The sequence below is a fragment of the Chelonia mydas genome, chromosome 7, assembly GCF_015237465.2.
Source record: "Chelonia mydas isolate rCheMyd1 chromosome 7, rCheMyd1.pri.v2, whole genome shotgun sequence".
Classification (NCBI taxonomy): domain Eukaryota; kingdom Metazoa; phylum Chordata; order Testudines; family Cheloniidae; genus Chelonia; species Chelonia mydas.
Genome location: NC_057853.1, coordinates 14,801,722 through 14,821,865, shown reverse-complemented (window position 1 = coordinate 14,821,865; position 20,144 = coordinate 14,801,722). Strand labels below are relative to the sequence as shown.

The 20,144-nt window shown below is 41.5% G+C and overlaps 1 long non-coding RNA gene across 2 annotated transcripts in view; it reads left to right on the top strand.

The window, feature by feature from the left end:
- LOC122466545 overlaps positions 1-20,144 on the top strand; it is a 214,044-nt gene that overhangs the window by 119,379 nt on the left and 74,521 nt on the right. For both annotated transcript variants that reach the window (XR_006292156.1, XR_006292157.1), the window contains one exon: positions 16,656-16,718. This is a non-coding gene — a long non-coding RNA (uncharacterized LOC122466545). The remainder of the gene's footprint in view (positions 1-16,655; positions 16,719-20,144) is intronic.

The window sequence follows — 20,144 nt, the reverse complement described above, 5'->3', positions numbered from 1 at the left end:
CAGAGTGCTGTGATACAGTCTGGCACTAAACTCATTGAGGAGCTCTTTGTGACCTTTTGATGTTATTATCCATGAACAACAAACACAGCTCTCAGTTCTTGCTCACATGTATACAGACCCCGATCCACACTTCACTTCAGACCCTTCCGCCATCTTGTTGCTCAGTCTGTTCCGGGCCGATAAGCAGCATAAACAATCAATAACTGTAACCCTTGCTGTGCCTAATGGCTTTCTTGTAGGGATTTGTGGTGGCGGTTATAATCTGTGGTTTGCTTAGGTGGTCACGAGTAAGTGCGGCTAAAGCACAGGATTGGAAACCGGGAGATCAAAGTTCTGGTTTCGGCTTTGACCCTGGCTGGCTGTGCAGCCATGAGTCAGTTACTGAGGCCAGAATTTGTTTGCTAAAGTTAGAAATGCGAATCCATATTTAAGTACCTGCATAGACTGTTTTTCAAAGGTGGTGAGCACCTCTGAACTCCCACGGAAATCAATAGGAGCAATGCATGGGCCTCTCCTCTGAAATCTGGTCAGTTATTTGGGTATCTAAATATGGTTTTAGGTGCCTAGGTGTATGCATTGGCATTTAAAAATGTAGCCCTAACTTTTTCTGTCTCATTTTTCCCCCTGTGTAAAATAGGGATAAGAAAGGGGATACTTACCTCCATGAGACAGTTATTAATATTTGTCAAGTGCTCTGAAATCTTCACACTGCTGCATGCCGTAAAGCGACATGAAGAAGTGCAAAGTCTCGTTGTCTTTCCTGTTCAGACTGAAATCATTGCTCCCTTTCTCCTTGTGGTGACACGGCTAATATTTGAAACAGGCCCAGAGGTGATCTGCCAAATATACTGCTGTTTGGGTTATAACTAAAAGAAGCTTATGTTCTACTTATATAGAGCCTCTTATCACGACAGATAGGTAAGTGTTTGTGTTACCCATCATGGAAATAGTCACTCCTAGCATGGAACAGGACAGCACCTTGTGCTGCTACTTATGTGCAATATTTCCTCTTTCACTTGTCACTTACCAACTGTAGCTATTGGTTACTTTGTATGCATTGCCTGCAAAAGCACTGAAGCTGTAACTTACAAACCTGGTGCCTATAGTTGAAGATTGAAATCCAAATGTAGACTCCTGAATAAATGACCTGATTTTCCCCTCCTCCTTCCCCCAAGAGGTTCTCAGCATCTGCAGCTCTTGTTTATGTTAGTGAAGTTACAGGAGCTTATGTCGGGGTGAACCCTTGGAATCTTTGAGTGCACTGGTTGGGGAGGTGGAAAACGCACTTGGTCCCATAGGATCAGTATGACACAAATGCCAAGGAAACAGTGTGTATGGAGTGTCATGAAATGAGGAGAGCCCAAAAGATTCAAGTGATAAAACAATGTGAGACAAGAATGTCATTTTTATTAGAGAGAGACATTGTGCTTTCCCTGTATTGGAGACCAGGGCATTGTCCTAAAGAACAGCCAGCCTCTTCTTTATGTGTTTGACTCCTGTAAAATCTTGCAAAAGCTAAACTTCTTTCACCACACACCAGAATACATATCAGTGAGAATATTTATTTGCATGAATATAACCCTTCAGCTACAAATACAATTAGTGTAAGCCAAATAAAGAGGATGTTTCAATCCAGGTTGTCAGTACCTACATATAAGACGAGGAGGTGAGGGTGTGAATCTAGATCAGGATTAAAATAAAATTTTGACTTCAGTTCAAGATCAAATAAAGGGTAGGATTCACAGTGGATGGAACCAAAATATTGTCACGAATTGCATTTATGAGATTTTTTTGGTCCCAAAAGGTGGAGATCTCACAAGATCAACTGAACTCATGACATTTCTGCTAGTTTGGTAACTATTTCCCGAAGACAGCTGCTCTTCAGCCTTTTGGAAAATCAGACCTATTTCCAGGTTTGGGTCTGGCCTGGAACTCTCTGTGAACTCCATCCAGTTTTCAGTGACAACAGATCAAAAACAATGCCTGGACTTGTCATTCAGACTGACCAATCTATCAGTGTGGCAAAGGACTGAATGGGCTTGAAAACAATGAGTTATGCTGGGGTTTAACCGGGAAGTTGGTGCTACTGCTGCCAGAGATCTGGCCAGTGGAAATATGGTAGTTGCTAACATGGGGAATCTGTCTCAGTCAGAACATACAGAGGCAGGAGATCTGGGCAGGTGTCTGTATCTTGGTGGCTATGGACCGATCTCAGCCTTATTGCAAGACTCCGTAGTGGTTTTTTTTTTTTTTTTTTTTTTTTAAATCCAGGCCAGACAGCCACCTAGAAACTAGCCTTTTTGCTCTCACTAAATGATCACAACTGGCGAGGACTGTAGTTTTGCACTTCAGCTAAACACATGCATTATACAGGTACCAGCAAGTTTGGTGGGTTGATTGCACATTCAACAATCAAACTTGGTTTCAAAAGGGAGTAAAGTTCATGAAGTGTGATGTTCCCTCTTACTTTGTCCTTAACACAACCCTAAAAACCAAGGAAGTTTCAGGTTATGGGACACTTCTTAATCATGCCCTAATGCTCACAGAGCACATTTTCCAGAGATGGTGACAGACTTGACATCATGACAAGCAACTTCAATCAGCCTCAAACTGATGGTAAAATACACTTCACACAACATATTAATCTCCCTCCCAGAATAATACAATACCTTAATGACAACCTCAGCAACATTAACAGACATTCCGGATTGACATATATTAAGGGTGTGTGTGTGTGTGTGTGTGTGTCTTTATGGGAGAGCTTATAGTGAAGGTGAAATACATGCTCCAAAATATGGGGACTTTATTTGTAATGCTTTACCTTGTCATTCAAAAATCCACAACACTGATTTAAAATGTATATTTATTCTGGAAGTTAAACGCACTACTGGTGTAATTATATATGGCTGAACTTTGCTCTGTATTTAATAATTGAGCATGGATAATTTGTATTTATTATGGTAGATGAAATGTCATAAAATACTTGCAAAAGGTGCTGACACTTGAACTGCAGTACAAATATTTGTCTTTTCTGTAGTCAGGCAGGAACATCATTATGACAGTTATGGGCAAGTCTGTTGAAATTTGATCATTATTATTGTCAGTACTTCTTCACGAATGCCATTTAGAAAGAGGAAAATTCTTTTTTTTTCCCCTGCCAGTGAGTAAATATTACAAAAAGATACCCAAGAAGGAGACAGATGCTGGCTTAGTGGGAACACAGTGTGAGTGACAATCTGAGATCAACAGATCATTATTTTTCACAGCAGGCAAAGAGGAGCGCCGAGAAATGGCAAATCTTAGTGCCAATCTTCTGCTGATAGCAATGCTAAACAATAGGATTTTTTTAAAATGTTGTTTGGTTGCAATTATATTTTGCCCATGCAGGGCTATTGTGGATTGGCTACAATCATTCTGCTCAAGGTATTGTTAAGTGAAAGGAGTGTTGATGACCTGATAAACTTGGTTTGGACCAGGGTTAATGAGATGCTCAATATTCCCAATTTTTAACTTCTTTGGTTTTTGCCCATATTTGGGCTCCATCCCCATTCCCCAGTTTCACTGAGTTCATGCTTGGTGCAGGTGAATGAGGGGAAGGCAAAGATATCTCACAGCTACTTTTGCCATCTTCTCCATTCCTGGACCAACCCACAAGTACTCCTGTTTTTTTTGTCCTCTACTGTAAGTCAGAGTCAGCCCTAGGACTGCTCTCACTTATGCCAGTTAAACAGTTCCTTAGGAACCAGTCCACCTGCTGGAGTGCATTATGTTTGTTTATATTCAATCTCTATCATGCATCTTCCCAGTCCCCAGGCAGCCCCAGGAAGTCCTGGACCCCAAAAGGAGGGAAATGGGGGGTGGAAAGCAACTGATGTCCTCAAAAGAATTTTCCCACTAAGGCACTCTTCAGCTGCCCCTTTATGGCACCTTTAAGGTCCCTTCCCACCATTCTGACAGCTCAAAGCACTCTTATAGGAAACTGATGAGGCCTTCTGTGTTTAGTAGAGGTGGGAGACATTTTTTGGGTGAATAGTTTATTGCCAAAAATGAAGATTTGGGTTGACCAAAACTATTTGCAAATTCAAATTTTGTAAAAAACAAAGACAAAAAAAACCCCCCCCACCATCAGCCCCTCAAAAGAAACTAAATTAAAACAACAAAGCAAAAGAAAATCATTTACTGTTGAACAAAATATTTCATTAACCCAGAAATGAAAATTTTGGGAGTTTTCATTTTGATCAAGGAAAAAACTACAAATTTATGAACTGACAACCCAAGAATTTACTGAACTCTAGTGTTTAGTATCTTGATGTATCTGGATAGGGAGGTAGCATATTCATCAGTGTCTTGGGATTCTTAATTTGACCCCTGAGAAGTATTAGAATACAAGGTGTAGTTCCAAGATGTGGTTGTACATTTCTGTAATTGGCTTCTGAGGCTGTATTGGGAATGAGGTCTCACTTGATCTGAGGGGAAGATGTGCCTTCAAGCCTGAACAAGAGCTCTGTATAAACTTAAAAGGTTGTCCGCTTCACCAGCAGAAGTTGATCCAACAGAAGATATTATCTCACCTACCTTGTCCCGCTAATATACTGGGACCAACATGGCTACAACAACACTGTAAACTACATTTATTGGCACTTCCAGTTTGGCTGAGCTTGTCATTTTCATCTTCCTTTGTCATACATGGTGATTATAAATGTGCTTGTGCAAATAAATGACCAGGCTCATTCATATTCTCTCTCTCTCTCTCTCTCTCTCTCTCTCTCTCCCCCCCCCCCCCCCCCCCCCCCCCCCCCCTCCCTCCTTGTGTGCATTTTAAAACCTGACAGGGAATGCATGCCACGTGATCTCAATTTTAAAACTAGTTTCTTCCTCTTTGACTGCCTTTCCAGTAGGAACGAAGTCAATCACTGAAGGGCTGTTGCTGCTGCTGCTGCTTTTCGCTGGGTAGTGCTGAACAGCTAATAAGGGAAACGCTCTCTCAAACCATAGTCACAACCAGGCAATCACTCAAAAATCTGAAAGAGCTTGGTTCTGTCTGTAAATATTTACACTTGAGGAACTGCTTTATTGCACTCTTGGATAGTATACGGCATGCTTGTAAATTTTTTTACCCACTAGGGACTGTTTTGCCTGATCGTACTTGTGTTCTGCTCATAAATACTCCAACCATTTGGGATTACTTAACTTTTGAAGATTCTAATAAAATTACATGGGACTTACTCTCATATTTTTCTTGAACAGATGCACTTTCACACAGTCATTGTTCATCCACCCAGCAGCTTTTACTGTTTCAATGGCTGGAAAGTGTCTCTGTAAACAGTGTGACCATTTACCAAACCATTTATATCCATCTGCATCACCGGAGCTGAAATGGGCTACTGGAGAATCTGGGAATCCTGTCTGAGCACTCTCTTCATAGTCTCTAAAACAAACACACACACTCTCATCACGATCATTTTATTCATGGTTAGGAAAGCTTGGTCATATGAGATGAATACGTTGCTTCATTTTTCTGGATGGCAGGCTATAGGCACACTGAGGCTCTGTGTTCGAACACAGCCAATTAACTGGATTGACAAATGAGGGATTTGGACACTCAGACGGGTACTTAGTTGCATCAAATACCTGTTTTATGCATCTAAGTGCTGATTTGAGCATCCAAATGTGGGATGTGGGTATCCTATTTAGGCATTTATGTGTGAACACTGGGCTTCTCATGGGCGTCCTGTTTCTCAGTAGCTTGTGGAAGAAGGGAAGTTCTGTAATCACATAGGCCCATACACAGTGTGGGGCTGGACACCTATAAATCCCACGATAGGGCTCAAGGAGGCTGTAGGTTTCCCCTATTCTGATTTTTCATGATTTGAATCTGTTAGTGATAAGGTGACTTATTTCAAACGTTGTCAGTGATTTCAATAAAATCTTTGCCTCTGCTGGAGTGGAATGAGCAGGCTAGTGTGCTTGTGCACCATTGCTTTACATTGAATGGAATGAATATGCTTAACTCTGTGCCAGAAACAGGCAGGCATGGAGGAGCTTCGTCACGGCCCTAAACGCCAGAGGCATAATAGGAACATGATGATGAACTCTGTGCTACAGGCCTTGTACTGTTAGTGCTCATGGAGATTCTCCTTTGATGCAAGAGGCAGTTTGGGCAGCAGAATCTGTTTTGAAATTCAGAGGGGCCCTGGCATGCAGCAGGGCAACAACCAGGATGCTCTAATGGCCACAGACCTAGTACAGTGGCTTTCTGAAAGGACAGGTAAAAGAGAATTTATTTTTGTTTAATGCTAGGGGTATTTTGTGGAATCTTTAAATCCCCTGACTCCTATCAATTCAAGATTCTTAAGTGGAATCTAACCCTTTTGGATGTTCAATCTTTAAGCCCTTGAAGCTTGGCCAGTTGGCTCAGTGAGAGGAAGAGTGAGGAAAAGCTATGTGATTGTTACCTTATGTTTCTCAATCAGCCATTCAGATGCAGTACAAGTAGCAACCAGAAGCATGAAAATTATGGGGTGAAACTTGTGAACCCATGATGTTGACACTGGGAGTAATTGGATTAAGTGGCGTTTTGTAATGTTAGCAGAGCACAGGTTAGAATGCTGTGCCACATGCTCAGACTGCAACATCGTCTTCCTTAGATCACTCCTTCAACCAACCACCTTCCTTCTTGTTGCACCCCGTGCAGGAAAACAACCACCAATCAGTTCAATATCAGACTTCATTACTTATTTCCTCCATCCATTATTTGCTCCATGGTACCACCCCCTGCATATCGTAACAACTGGTAAAAATAATGAATGAGAATAACTGATCTAAACCTTCCTTTAGATACAGCCAGATGGAATATAAGGGAGGGTAGTCATGATCCCTCATTTGGGGTAGTGTCTGCCAGGTTGAACCCCATTGAATTGATTTTTAAAGCATCTATGGCATCTGAAGTCATTCTTATTATCATCTTGGTCCTTTCTTCTCCAGTTTTCCCCATCCCCAACTTAAATTTCAGCATGGCTTTAGCAGCCAATATCTACACAGGTTGCTAGAGTTAGAGATAATTGTTGTATAAATGGATCATACTTTAAAAACTCCCTTTTATTTTGCAATTCTGGCAGCATTCCCCATTTTAAATATAGGGCCTATCTCGAAGCAGTAGACTCTTTCAAAAGAAGAAGAAACTTTGTCGCTCCTGGACCATTGGAATGTATTCCAAGTCCTGATGTAGAAAGAGTTTTGGAAATGACAATTACTAAAACCAGATCAAAAATGAAGTCTGTGTGAATGGGGGGAGAAGGGGAAGGGAAAAGCAAGATGGTAATAAGGATGATATGGTTACAGTTACTATTTCATGAGCCAACATAACTACAATAAAATTCAGCCTTCCAAGGACTCTATTATGCTTTTATCTCTCCTGTTCAGTATTTTTTAGGGTTTTAGGAAGCTGACAGCAGCTGTGCTGATGACCTGGCACTGTGTTCAAAAGTAGCATCTCTACATGATGAAAAATAGAGTAATTGCATTGTAAAGCTGGGAAGTTAGCTAATGAGAATAGAGCTAGTGGTTAGGGATGGCCAGGAAACAACAATTCCATTTCATTAAATGCTTTGAGGCTTCAACATCGTTTCATTCCAATATGGAACAAAAATGAAATCTTTTGAAATTTTTAAAGCAGCAGAGGGAGGTGGAAAAGGGTGCAGAAGAGAGAGAATGTATGTCCACCCTGTTCACAAACAATAGAAAAATAACCCTGCAGCAGTGAGTCTCAAAACCCAGGTCAACTAACTCGGGCTTGGGCTACAAGGCCAAAAATAGTAGTGTTGACATTCCCAGTTGGGCTGGAGCCCAGGGCTCTGAAACCTGGCCGGGGAGGATGAGTCTTAGAGCCTTGGCTCCCATCCTTGTGGGAAAGTCTACACGGCTATTTTTAGACCCTTAGCCTGAGTCAGCTGACCTGAGCTGAGACACTCATGGTCCTATTCTGCAATGTAGGTGTACCCATAAGTAGTGAGGCAGTAACTCTGTAGTTTAGTCTGGCTAGTGGCTTGGGATGTAGGACCCATAGGTTCAAATCCACGTTCTGCCTGATTCAGAGCACAGATTTTCATCCTAGATTACTCTGAATCAGGCAAATCCCACAGTGCTAAAATGCTCTCCTGCCCCCGAGAAACTTGCTTGATGAAAATACTGTCTCAACAGAACACTTCTGCAAAATATTTTAGCTTCAACTGAAATTTTCTGTTGAAAATGTTTCAGCCAACTCTACTAGTAGTAGAGCATGGGGAACGGCTATTGAAAACTGGCTAATAGGGTAAGAATTTTCTATCCTGAATTCTTGCAACTGGAGCATCAGAAGTTATTGTGACTTTGCTGATAGAAACATGATTAAAATACTTTCCAAAGATGCCACACATTTCCAGAAAAAAATGGTCATTTTCTGTTGTGAAATTGTACCACAGACACTGTTACCTATTGTTATATATACAGTTTATATTTCCTCTGTATTAAAGATGCACAGACAGTTCCCCACTAAGTCTCCCCCTTCATTATAAGTAAGCATGCTGAAGAATCACAGCATACACAACTACTAGAATTGTATTACTTGTCTAGCATATTTCCTCTCTGTTCCTCTAAGCTGCCCTGATTCAAATGTGACTCTGTTCTTCTTGATGTTTTACTTGATTTCAAAGAGTTCCAACAGAATAGCCTAAGGCATCTGTTATAACAATGGGTTAGAACTGGGGCCTATTAGAGGGAAAATCCAGTGACTGTCCTTTAGAAATTACTGTACTTTTTGCCCTTAAAAGTTGGCAAAAAGTTGATGATCGTTTGAAGGTAAATAAAATTGCAGCAAATATTCTGCTATAGCTCAGCAGCCTGATAAGATTCTCACTTCTTGTGAGGTCATATTTTTGTATGTGTTCTGTACCCTAACTTATCTTTCATGACGCTCTTTGATTGCTAACAAGGGATGGATCTGAGAGCTACAGATGGGATATATTTACATGTAACTCTGTTCCAGTTAATAAAATGGATCAAAAGCAATCAGCTCTTATTGGCAAGCTCTAGTTCTGCAGAAAGGCTATCCAGTAAACAGGATGATCTATATTATGCACTGAAGATGAGTTTATGCTGAGAAATGATATTTGTGAAAAACAATACTGAGCAGCAGGCTTGTATCCTGTCTGCAAGGAGGTTGCTGGGAAGGTGGCTGTGATGTGAAGAGGCATTCAATGAAGGATAGTCTGAAATGAAACAACCAAGGAAAGGCCTGTTAAAATGTCAGTCTCATACAAAAGACATCCTGGGATTCCTTTAAAAAGATGGAAAATATGGAGGAACAGGGTATGGCCTCATGGTGACATGCTGCTGTCACGTCCCAAACAAGCTACATTTGTTCTGGTTTGATACGCTGCTTCACAGTTGTGACGTGCAAATCCCAAAACGCATTCTTCCCATGCCCACTGAGGCATCTTGTCCCCCCAACAGATTCTGATTCTCCTCTGCTGCCATTGATGCATCCCTCTACCAAACACCCTGAATTTCTCTGTTCCTGTTCAGGCCATTCCTCCTAGCATCTGTATTGTGCTGTCATGGAGACAGGAGCAAAACCCCAATGGGTGCGAAAGAAAAGAATTTGTCCCCCAGCCAGTTCAAAGCTAAGACTGGAAGATTGTTGTGCTGTATGTCCAGATATTCCCCTACCAATCAGCTGTAGAAATGATCTTAAAGGGCTGACTTTGCTGAGCTACTGACAGTTACTTATTTAGACAAGTCACAAATTGTGGGAGGGGGATGTTGGAAGATTAGGAAAAAGCAAAAGGAAGAAAGGAAACTGGCAGTTGCCAGCTGGTAAGTTTAACTTTTTCAAAGAACATAATAGAACAAATACTAAATGGAGCATATTTGGAGCTTAAGTGTTATATGGCCTCCATTACTGTAGTATCTGAGCTCCTCTGTTTAATGTTTGGAGAATGAAACATGGAGGAAGAATTTCTAAGAGATCCATAGAAGATTGGTGCTAAACTTCCATTGAGGACACCTATTTGCCTTGGAAAATCCCCCCGCCCCGCCTGCCCCAATTAACACAGTAAAGAAATGTGATGGTAAGGCTGATACAGTGGGAAGATCCCAACTGGTGTAAATCAGCATTGCTCCATTGAAATCAAGAGCTACAGCAACTTACATCAGCTTAGGATATAGGCCAGTGTTTTAAAACCATCGTATTATGCCTAAGTATTCCACTGGTTAATGATTTATCCAGGAAGTTGAATGTTTTACATTCCATGTGGTCTAAATGAATTCCCCAACATTTGGGGGAAGTATCATATACTCCTGTTTGGCTGAACCTCCATGTTATCTGAATCCCTTCAGTGTCCCCCAGCATGAGATACATGCCATCTGCAGCATGTATCTCATGTTGGGGGACATGGAAGCGATTTGGATAATAGAGCAGAGCTGGGAGGTCTAGGAGCTGCCCGGCTGTGAGGGAGGCCACCAGGCTGCTGAACGCTCTGGTGGCAGCGGGGGGTTCCCTGCGCTGCCGCAGGGCCTGTGACACTCAATTCCCTGCCCACCACAACTCTGCTCTGCAGATACCACTGCTTTCCTTGTGCCTGCAGGGATTGAGTGTGATTGGCCTGAGGTAGCACAGGGAGCCCTCTGCAGCCCTGCTGTCATGGGAGTGAGTGTGCAGGGCAGAGCAGAAACCCCCAGTCAGAACTGAGGAGGAGGAGGACAAGCCCCTGGCTGCAGGGGAGGCCACCCCCTTGCTGAGTGACTGAACAACTCCAGCTCTTTTGATTGTCCGAATAAAATCCATGTCCCCCATGCTTTTGGGACAATCAGGAGTTTACTGTAAATATCTGGCTCTGAACTTACAGTTGGACCCTGACATCTATACTGAATCAAAGCCCTAGTTCTGGATCCAAACTTTGCAGTCAGGGCCATAAGGTAGGTACATCAGGGTGCATAAAGGACAGCACAGAAAACTTCCATTGAACTTTTTTGCTTTCCCATGGCTTGTGCTGCTTCTCTAATGTTAATTTAAATATCGTCTTTGTTTGTAAATAACCAAACACACTTTCCTCTGAAAGATATTCCCATTACTGCTCAGACATCTCAATACATATTATGATGTGTGCGGCGCTCAAGCGGAAAAGCATCACAAATATTTCCTTCTCAGAACAGTTACCCAGTTACCAAACGTTACTCAAAGAGCAAAGCTGTTACTTAATTTAATGTTTTAGAACCATTCAAGAGAAAGTGCTCTTGTCACTTCTGAAATTGTCTAATGCTGCCTTTGCCTCCAGGCTAAGGGAAAACAAAGGTTTTTTCTTCAGAGGGACAGTCTCCTTATTGCATATTTATTGTGGACTTTGTGCTTTTTGTATTACCATTCATATAAGGATCATAGACTTTGTCAAGTTCATTACTCACTAATTAATCGCAAATGGATTTCAGTGTCTAATCTAGCTTTTTATATATCTTTCTATTCTGCGCTGTTCTTAAAGGAATCTCTGGGTAAGATAGTGGCAGTGTGATGGAGCAAGATTATTCTGTGCTAAATACTGCCAGAGTCTATTACAGTAGGGCACTTTCAATGTGATAATTCCCTTGTAGACATGTCAATGTGGATTGTCCAAGTTCCCCTCTCTGGACCTGTCTGTAGGCCACTGGCTATGGGGTATTAAATAATGGCCAAGTTTTTGTTCTGGATCGCCAGCACTTTTCTTTTTGAACCCCATACTCTTCTTTAAAGCCATGAATGCAAGTGTTCAGGGCAATCTCCTTTTGAGCTTGATGCCAGTCCTGTTAATTTGGTTGGGTGTAAGGAGATGCTGGTGCATAAAGCTGCATCAACTTTTCTCCCCCAAAGCACCTGTGCCATGCTTAAGTTCAACAGGGATGAAGGACAAAAGGCAGCAAAACCACTTTTTGATTGTGGATCTCTGGTGGCACAGTGACCGTACATCAGCCTGGATGTAGACCTGTTTTTAAATGACCTCTCCTATAGAAGCAGCTTACAGAACTTAATGAGATGAAACCAAATAAGGTTCTATGGAAATTACTTTAAAAACCTATTGAATAGAATTCATTACAAGAGAATTCTCTAGGTTGGTTTGAGATGACTATAAAAAAAATTGTAATTCATTGTTGAATTATTTAGGTCCAGATTCTTCCACCTGTAAGGGCATGGCACCCACCTCTCATGAGCACCCCTTCTGGTCAGGTGTGCCTGGAGTCTTTAAACAGTTCCAGCCCTACCCCCAGGGCTTTCTCTCTGGAGGCAATGGTTTTACCCGCCCTGGGCCCTTCTGACCCTAGCTCTTCAGCTGGGCCACTGAATAGTTCAGATCTCCTTCAAGAGGTTTTTTGCTGTCCAATTGTAGGCCACTTCCCCAGTGACCTATTGGGGGGACCCAGGAACACCCACTACTCCAGGTCACAACCCAGGGACCCTAATAATAACAGCCAGGTGCTACTGTGACCCTTCAGTGAAGCTTCTTTCAGTTTCCTGGGACACTTCTCCAAAGCTCCATCCTTCACCAAAGCTTCACCCTTACCTCAGGGCTCTTTTGTGTTCAGGCCCAGCAGCCATTCAGGAGCATTTCCTTGCTCCCCCAGTCCCTGCCAGCACTGAGCTGTTCATGGTGCTGCAGTTCTCTTTAGGCAGCCAGGAGCACTATCTGTAATCCTTTGCCTCTAGCAAAGAATTGACTCTGGTCTGCACTGCAGCTCCTTTTATACTAGCCTGCAATCCTCTGATTGGCTGCTTCCTGTGCAGTCTCTGTAGGCTGCTTGGAGGACTTAACTCCACTGCTCTTCTCCTGGAATGGGGGTGGGAGGACCCCGAGGCTCCAGTAGGGGGTCTCTGGGCCTAGTCCATCCTGTCATACCACCATTACTCAATTTGAATAGTGCTTTATTTCTTATAATCAATGGGATTACTGAGGATGTAAGGTAGTACTCAATGTGAGTAAAGGCAGTAGAATCTGGAATAAACATTTAAGTCTTTAATGCCAATCTAGAAAGGAAATTTGTTTCATATGTTATCAGTTATTTCTTTAAATTTTTCCATTTACTTTTATATACTTTATTTTTTGATATAGAATATAATTTACTTTCCACAGTGTCTCATTAATTCTAGTCAAAGTCTCTTAAAAGTGCCTTATGGCAACAATAGTACCTATAAGGCACTGACCTGAAGTGATATTCTCAAATTTTTAATGCAGTTTTTGCATTAATAAATAATTTTGCCTAGATCTGTATGCTTGCAAATATTTGAACTCAGCTGGTATCACTTAGATATCCACTTATGTTAGATCCTGAAGATCAGATAGTTAAATGGCTAAGTTTGGACCCATAAAAGTTCTTTGGGCACACAATTGCATATGTAATTATTTGCAGGTACAAAATTAAAGGGCTTGTTGAAGCCCAAATGAAAATCAGTCTTTTAGTATATTGTGCATGGTGACTAATTGACTTATATGCAATAAACAGTTTAATATCACACTATTAAAATTTAGTTTATTTTCCTGGGGAAAAAGCAAGTTTGTATTTAATCTTGTGTAGTAGTCACAAAACAGAAAATATGGTGCCTTAGAATTATATAGGAGGCTCTCATTCACACTGCTGAAGGAAAGGGTACTTTGTGTGCTGGGATACATTAATGCACACTGTAAGTACTTGAAATAGCTTGAGGAGGAGGATCAGATGTCTCAGATTGGGTAACCGAGCCTTATAGGTTTGCTGAAGTATGGCCATTCAGTGGTCTGTTAGAAATGATTTAATGGCCTTAGTCCTTTTCCAGGAGTCAGGTTCCTTTTTTAGATGTAGGTAGTATCACCAATACCACAATCAGAACTGGCACTCTGATTATCTAATCTTTAGAGGCTACAGAATCATCTTGGAACTAGAACTATGCTCTTACCACTAGACAGAGTTCAGCCAGAACAGCACTGTGACATATTGTCAAGGAGGTCCAGGGAAGCTTTCACCGATGGCTGCCCAAGATGTGCCTGCTGCATGTTAACTTGACCTCCCATCTCCATTCAAGTTTGTTTCTGAGCTGCTAGAAAGAACTTGCAGAAATGTCAACAGTCAACTTCTCTTTAATTCTTTAACTGTGCTGAAATCTTACTGCCTTCATTCAGGAGCTTATTGGTAAATTCTGTTGCTGTTAACTTCAATGAGAATACAAATTTGTCAAAACAAATCTTTTAAGATACCACAGTGCATTTCATGAGTAAAAACAAATGTGAGTTTTAACCACCACCTTGTATCCTTCTTAAAGTTTGGATGATGTAGGCACTTTTTCTCATTGGAAATTCTAATAAAACATTTGAGGAGTTTCTCCCTTCAGTTGTTTCGTGTTTTACATTCAGTTTGTCGATAATATAGGCCTACCCACCTCCTTTCCCCATTTAAGATTTTAGTCACTCTCATTTTGGTCCCTGAGCAAAAGGTAATATGAGGTGTCTCTGTGCTCTTAAGTTTGTGAAGGTATTATATATTAATAAAACTTTAAAACAATCTTAGCATACAGCTATCTAATTCCTGGATGAACAGGGCTATTTTTCCCCCAGTTACACTTCATTAACATTTTTGAGTATAAAATAAACATGCAGGGACCACTAAAAAGGCAAAACAGTAATATCCACTCTCATCTGTGCAAACACATTGTGTCAGTATGATGGCTGCTATCTTGGCTAACACCCTAAGGATTGTACTGAGGACCTCCACATTTGAAAGCATGAGCTGCTACAGTTTGAGCTAAAGAGGCAAGCTTCTACACTTTGGGTTGTAACACCACATACCCTCTGAAGAATGGCAGAGGGGCCTGTGAAACATGCGTTCACCGTTGGGTTATACCAATATGAATTAAAAATGGCAACGTTTTTGAACCATCACCCCTACTATAATTGCAGAACTCTTTATGCACTGTGTGAGCTGCAAACCTTCTCTGCTTTCTTCAAGTTCTCCAAGTGCAATATTACAAAACAAGAGATGCTGTTCTGCTTAAGATTATAGTGTTGCCTTGGCCAGTTTTACAATTTCGCATAGAAAATGAAATTAGGATGTCAGGAAAACCAAAAGAGAACTTTCATTATTGGATACTTTAAAGCCTTAGAAGGCAGAAGATATTTTCTTTGCTTCAATTAATTTATATAGTGTCATTGTTTCTGCAATCAGGGAGAAGAACATCAAGTGGAAAGATCTATACTTTCTAATAATAGCTTGTGTATGGCTAGCCGAAAGTTCTGTCATATCCAGAGGCAATGTATAACATTTTTACTGATGTCAAAAGCAGCAATGGAAATAGATACTTTTGTGGTGTGTGTGTGTGTGTGGGGGGGGATACCCCAAATGTTGAGTTATGGCACTCTGTACTAGTGTTTTTATCTATTTGCCTACAGTAGGTTAAAATATATTTTATACTGACAATATCCTATTGCCTGTTAAAGATAATAAAATGTTAAACAGAGACCAGCTCTCTTGCTTAGAGAAGTTTCACTTCTTTTTTTTTTTCGCAACTTGTTACATGTGTGCTTAATGGGAGTTAGGAGTCTACTTGCCCTTTGAAAATTGTCCTCTTCATCATTGCAAGCTTATGCTTAGACACCAGTTTAAGCTTAGAACTCATGCTTAAGCAACTTGCTGAATGAGGTTTAGAATATAAGATTGGTTTTTGGTGGGATGGCAGTTTTTAAATTGACAGTAAAAGAAATCTGGATTAATCGTTAACTCTCAAGTGACCAAAATCCTGTCATCTGCCGATGGCATTGTCTTTATCCTTCCATGTACTCATAATAAACAGTTTTAGAAAGGAATTCTGCATGGCTGTCGCATCTTCTAGATAAAATATGCTGTGACGAACTGCATAGGAGGGAGGATGCAGCAGTCTGAATAATAGCATAGCAGTATATTCACCGCTATGACTGATTTTACAATCGCTGTTAATGTGCCATATTATTGGCCATACATGTTCATTGGGGGGCCGTATTAATGAAGGGGTTGTACATGATTTACCCTTGCATTTTTTGAAGTTGTTTGGAGGCTAATACCTACGTAACATCAAAATTCATCAACAGGATGCACCAGCGGTTCTCAAACCTCATTGCACCCTTCTGACAACAAAAAAGTACTATGTGAGCCCAGGCAGAGGCAGGAGGGGCCCTGGGCTTCACCTTAGGCCCAGCAAGTCTCACGCTGGCCTTGACCAGCCCATTCTAATGTGGGTCATGACCCCATTTTAGTCCCAACTCACAGTTTGAGAACCACTGCAATACACTTAAGGAGAGAAGGGAGATGAGCCTAAACGGTTTCAGCTTCCTTTGTTTTGGTGATCTTTCAATGACCTTAGGTTCCACAGGGCCTGATCTAGATTTGGAATAAGGCATTAATAAGGGCAAACTATTCTTAAATATTTCTCCAAGGCACTTAGCAGAAACAGAATGTCTTTCAGCATGGGGCTTATGTATTCTTTTTTTCTGATGAATTTTGTTGAATATGCTGTGTGTATCTTTTGTGACTGGGTAAGGAGCATACTACTCCACATTTATACAGGAGCGTCTCTGTTTGGGATAATATAAAATATTGTCAGAGTGCAGTATCTTTTTCCCAAACATGTGTTTCTCTTCTTCTCCCTTTAGAACTATACTTCGAAACACCAATGCCACAGAGCAACTAGCGATGTTCAGTGACCTTCCACAATGGTAAGAATTGAAATTGATTTACCTCATCTTGACACATGAAGACCCTGTGTGTGTCCCTTAGTTTATTGTTGTGAGTGAGCAGTGGCATTGACAGCAAAGGATGTTGAAGTGGTAGCTGTCAGGACAGGAGAAGTGGAGTTTGTGATATGCTTATGTGTCTACACTATACCCCAGCAAAACAAGGCTAAATGCTAAATTAAATTCTGATACTTTTTATTCAAGTTAATGGTCTGTGTACCCTATGCTAACAAGACATTTTTCCAATGCCTGTCAGTCCTACATCTGTAGATAGTCTGTTTCTGTTTTGTTCAAATACATTGGAATAAAAATGTATACAGAACCTAGATGCAACTATGATCTTTAAAATCAGAGAGGTTAATTGTTTCCAATTTCAGATTTCTTCTTTTAGTCTCTGGGCTTTTTTTCAGAAATGTGTGATGTGGAATGGCCAATAATAAAATGTAGGGATCAAACTGTAAGATAAAAAATATTTTTAAAATTGGGAGGAATTTATCTTTTGACTTTTTCTTACTGTTGGCTGCTTTTATTTCCTACCCCCTCAATTTGATTGTATGCAAAGCTCTGCTAGGGAACCTAAAGCTGGCATCCAGCCCCACAGCTTGAAATGTGCTTTGAAATCTGTTTTTAATTAGATATGACCCACAATAATTTAATTACCAAGCCACCCACCAAATTAACTTTTGAATTTTAACAGCCATATTGTGTTAAAAAAACAAATATTTTGGAGCAGATACCTTACTCATTTCTATCTAGGGCATTCAGGCTAGAAGTGAAGTTGGAGTCTATTATGATGGTTTAATCTCTTAACTAATTGCCCAAATTAGTTGTGAAAACTGCCTGGTTCATACATTGCCACAAGTCAGTTTTGGCTTAATCCCTTGTTTGTGGGAGATGAAATTGCTGGCATGCATTTTATGGCCAGTTATGGGATGATCCTGGCTTCTACCTACTACACCACATTGTTATGAATTATACAGTGGATCATTTTTTGTCCCAGAAAAATCAATGAGTTGAGCCTTGAGCAGATACAAATCTAGATCCGCAGATGCGGATATCTGTGTGGATGTAAAGCGGTATCCGCGGAACCACAAGGCTCTCCCAGGAACTGCAGCCGTGAAAGAAACAGACTGTTGGCTGTCGCTCTGAGGAGCCAGCGCTCCACACTGGCAGTTCCTCCTGCGAGGCTGTACCACCCCCAGCCCCACTCACTGAGGCGGGCACCAGGCTCACTGGCAGCTGTCCCTGGTCACTCTCTTGTGTTCAAGTGATGCACACGCCCCCACACAAGAGGCACAGACAGCTCTGTGGAAGAGTCTGGGACAGGGCTGGGGGCGAGGCTGTGGGCAGTACAGCTGCACCAGAGGAGCTGCTGGCACGGGGTGCTGGCTCCTGGGAGCGGCAGCCCCACGTTCTGCTCTTTTCGCTGCTGCAGTTCCCAGGAGAGCCCTGTGGTTCTGCGGATACTGATTTATATCCGCGGATATCCACATCCCTGGATATAAATGTGTATCATCACAGGGCTCTATCAATGAGAGAGGCTGTCTGTTGTTTTGTGAAGAGAACTTTCAAATCATCGATCCACTTTAATAAATTCAAGCTAACTAAATGTCACACAAATGTAAGGTCAGCAAATGGCCTGTACTGCAGATCTCAAAAAGTAATTGTCAGTGAGGAATCATCAAATAATGCTGGTTTTTTGGGTGTGTGTGTGTGATGGGTTTGGTCACCAGAGACCCCCTTGGGACTGTCACCTGATGTGCTGAGACTACCTCTGAGCCTGCTTTGTTTGCCAGCTTGGGACTTCCAGAACCCTGTCTTGTTGAGCCAGACACGCAAGCCTGATGCAACACAGACCCAGGGTCTGAACCATGCCCCGCAAAGCTGCAGACTTAACTGAAAACAGCTTAGGAAGTGCCCCTGTTTCCAGCACCCAGACACCCAGTTCTCAATGGGATCTAAACCCCGAATAAATCCGTTTTACTCTGTATAAAACTTATACAGGGTAAACTCATAAATTGTCCACCTTCTATAACACTGATAGAGAGATATGCACAGCTGTTTGCTCCCCAGGTATTAATCACTTACTCTGGGTTTATTAATAAACAAAAGTGATTTTATTAAGTATAAAAAGTAGGATTTAAGTGGTTTCAAGTAATAATAGACAGAACAAAGCAAAATAAAATCATTTGGTTTTATTTTACCAAGCAAAATAAAACAAAACACGTAAGTCTAAGCCTAATATATTAAGAAACGGAGTACAAGTAAATCTCACCCTCAGAGATGTTCCAGTAAACTTTTCACAGCCTTGCAACAAAGCCTGATGCCAACTCTGTCCACATATTTATTCAAGTGACACCAACATAGGACCTAATCACATTAGCTACCAGGGGCTTGTTCACCTGCACATCTACCAATGTGATATATGCCATTATGTGCCAGCAATGCCCCTCTGCCATGTACATCGGCCAAACCGGACAGTCTCTATGCAAACGAATAAATGGACACAAATCTGACATCAAGAATCATAACATTCAAAAACCGGTAGGAGAACACTTCAACCTCCCTGGCCACTCAGTAAAAGACTTAAGGGTGGCAATTTTGCAACAGAAAAGCTTCAAAAACAGACTCCAATGAGAAACTGCTGAGCTTGAATTAATATGCAAACTAGATACCATTAACTTGGGTTTGAATGGCTGGGTCATTACACATATTGAATCTATTTCCCCATGTTAAGTATCCTCACACCACCTTGTCAACTGTCTAAATGAGCCATCTTGATTATCACTACAAACATTTTTTCTCCTGCTGATAATAGCGCGCTCGCGCTCGCTCTCACTCTCTCTCTCTCTCTCTCTCCATCCAATGAAGTGGGCTGTAGCCCACGAAAGCTTACGCTCTAATAAATTTGTTAGTCTCTACGGTGCCGCAAGTACTCCTGTACTTTTTGCGGATACAGACTAACATGGCTGCTACTCTGAAACCTTTCACAGACTAGACTCCTTCCTAGTGTGGGCCCAATCTTTTCCCCAGGTACAGTCCTTGTTAGTTCCAGCAGACATCTTAGGTGAAAAGCAGGGGATTCCACATGACTGGGACCCCTTTGTTCTGTCCTCCCCCACCCTTTTTATAGCTTTGGCGCAAGGCGGGAATCCTTTGTCTCTCTCTGTGGGTTCCCACCCCTCCTTCTAAATGGAAAAGCACCAGGTTTAAAATGAATTCCAGTATCATGTGACATGGTTATATGTCCTGTGAGACCCCGAGTCTCCATTCTTCCAAGGCTCGGCAGGTACACAGGAAGTTTTGGAAGTAAACAGAGCCATTCACAACCAATTGTCCCAGTTAATGGGAGCCATCAAGAGTCCAAGCCACCATTAATGGCCCACACTTTGCATAATTACAATAGGA